The sequence below is a fragment of the Trypanosoma cruzi genome, genomic scaffold, assembly GCF_000209065.1.
Source record: "Trypanosoma cruzi strain CL Brener 1047053516487 genomic scaffold, whole genome shotgun sequence".
NCBI classification, from domain to species: domain Eukaryota; phylum Euglenozoa; class Kinetoplastea; order Trypanosomatida; family Trypanosomatidae; genus Trypanosoma; species Trypanosoma cruzi.
In genome coordinates this window covers 4,868-7,084 of record NW_001849051.1, presented here as the reverse complement: position 1 = coordinate 7,084, position 2,217 = coordinate 4,868, and the positions used below count along the sequence as shown (strand labels likewise).

The 2,217-nt window shown below is 60.4% G+C and overlaps 2 non-coding genes across 2 annotated transcripts, besides 3 other annotated features; both read left to right on the top strand.

The window, feature by feature from the left end:
- Nucleotides 1-2,217: a sequence feature (heterozygous, non-Esmeraldo-like haplotype).
- Nucleotides 55-86: a microsatellite.
- Nucleotides 463-552, top strand: Tc00.1047053506385.20. Its single transcript, XR_008255353.1, has one exon. It is a non-coding gene; the product is annotated as an H/ACA snoRNA, TC11C1H1 (small nucleolar RNA).
- On the top strand, nucleotides 634-718 carry Tc00.1047053506385.10. The gene has a single exon (XR_008255352.1). It is a non-coding gene; the product is annotated as a C/D small nucleolar RNA (snoRNA), TB11C1C2 (small nucleolar RNA).
- Nucleotides 909-938: a microsatellite.

Sequence of the window (2,217 nt, the reverse complement as noted above, 5' to 3'; positions counted from 1 at the left end):
TCTTTGCCCTTGAAACGCGCGTACGCACGCATAAACACATACATGCGTGCGCTGGTGCGTGTGTGTGTGTGTGTGTGTGTGTGTGTCTGCGGCGATGATGCTTGATAAGTTTCACTCTTGTCGGAGTCCAATCCGTGACGACACCTGTCTACAGGGTACCCGATGCTGATGCCCCACTTCCCACTCCCCGTTTCTCGCTTTCCTTTTCCTGACGGCGCCTCCTGTGTGACAGCGTGGGCCGAGGCTGCTAGTTTTAGACATGCGGTCGCCCCGACCAGCCGCCGCGACGAGCGATGACTCCGAGGTAAGAGCCGTCTTATTCCCGACACGGATGAAACACCACAGCTTGGAGGGCGTGCGGCGCAACGCTGCCGTCTCTCACAGTCTGACGTCGCGGTGCGGTCTCTTTCGGTGTGTTGCGTGGCGGGGTTGCGCGAGGGAATGCCTGGCCAAGGGATAGGGGGCGCCGCGACTGCCATTCGTTGTTTCCCTCTCTCTTTCCTTTCCTCGCTCTCTCTTTCTTCATTTGCTTTATGCCACGCCGAGTGGAGATGGGAGGAAACTGCCCGCTCAAGCATCCCCCTTTCTCTCTCTTTCTCTATTTCTTCTGCTGCGCTAACTGGGCGGGGGAGCATGATGCCGAACCGTGTGCCTCTGACACCTCTTCCGATAACAACACGTGACGAGTGAGCACTTGATGCAGTTATCCCTGGCTGACCCCTGCTCCTTGATGCCACCAAGACACATGATGCAGATGCTTCTGTGCGCACGACACCTCTAGTCTGAGCTGCGCCGTGATTTTAGCACACGATCAAGTTATCCCTGGCTGATTCGCAACGCCAACGCGGTTCCCCTCTTTGCCCTTGAAACGCGCGTACGCACGCATAAACACATACATGCGTGCGCTGGTGCGTGTGTGTGTGTGTGTGTGTGTGTGTTTCTGCGGCGATGATGCTTGATAAGTTTCACTCTTGTCGGAGTCCAATCCGTGACGACACCTGTCTACAGGGTACCCGATGCTGATGCCCCACTTCCCACTCCCCGTTTCTCGCTTTCCTTTTCCTGACGGCGCCTCCTGTGTGACAGCGTGGGCCGAGGCTGCTAGTTTTAGACATGCGGTCGCCCCGACCAGCCGCCGCGACGAGCGATGACTCCGAGGTAAGAGCCGTCTTATTCCCGACACGGATGAAACACCACAGCTTGGAGGGCGTGCGGCGCAACGCTGCCGTCTCTCACAGTCTGACGTCGCGGTGCGGTCTCTTTCGGTGTGTTGCGTGGCGGGGTTGCGCGAGGGAATGCCTGGCCAAGGGATAGGGGGCGCCGCGCTTCCTCCTCCCGCCATCGCAGGCCCCTCCGCACCCAAGCACGCACGCTCTGCCGCAGTGGATCGACGATCCGCAACCAGCGCCTTTCTTTTTCTGCTCCTCGTCCTTTCTCACATAAATCCAACGACCCGCCGGCCGGCCACCATCCCAGAGCAGCGCCGCCACGCCGAGCGGGGATGGGAGGAAGAGCCGCGGTCCCCGGAGATGGCGCTGCAGCGGACGGCGTGAAGCACAACCACGTTACGCACCCGCCCCGGGCTAACGCGAGACCTCGGCAGTCGGTTTTCGCCGAGAATCAGCAAAATAGCAACTCAATGAGCCAGGTTATCTTTTCGCCATTTATAGAAAAGGGGATGCACCTGCCACGAGTGTCGACGTTATACCGCATCTGCGAGAGCTTTTGCGCCTTCTCGCCGCGTAGGGGCGCTGTTGGGGGCAGAGCCGCTCAACCTCAAAGAGAAACCACGCCGGCTTCTTGGTGAGGCACGGCCTCCTCACCTCCCAAGCATCCACACCATGTTTTTTTCATGGGTGGCTGCAGAGCAGGTGCGGCGGAGCCGGCGCGGACCCGTCTCTTCGCATGGTTCACGTTGGCCGGTTTTCACGAAGCCCGGCCGATGCCTGTGGCATGCCGTGCGGTGGCGGGTCGGTCCGTAACTGCTGTGGCGCTGAAAGCCGCATGCTGGACGGGGAAATTCGACCGGTGGTGATCCCATCGGTGTGTCGTCGCCGGGAAACGTGCGCCTTCTCGGCGGTATCACTCCTCTGCCGTCCTGGAATCCGAGACACTGGGACGCTGATGAATGGATGTGTGCGTGCCATTTTGGGCGAACGGCGCACTGTTCCTCGGCGGCGTTCTCCTGCGCGGAGGAGGCGGCCGCCCTCGGAAGCA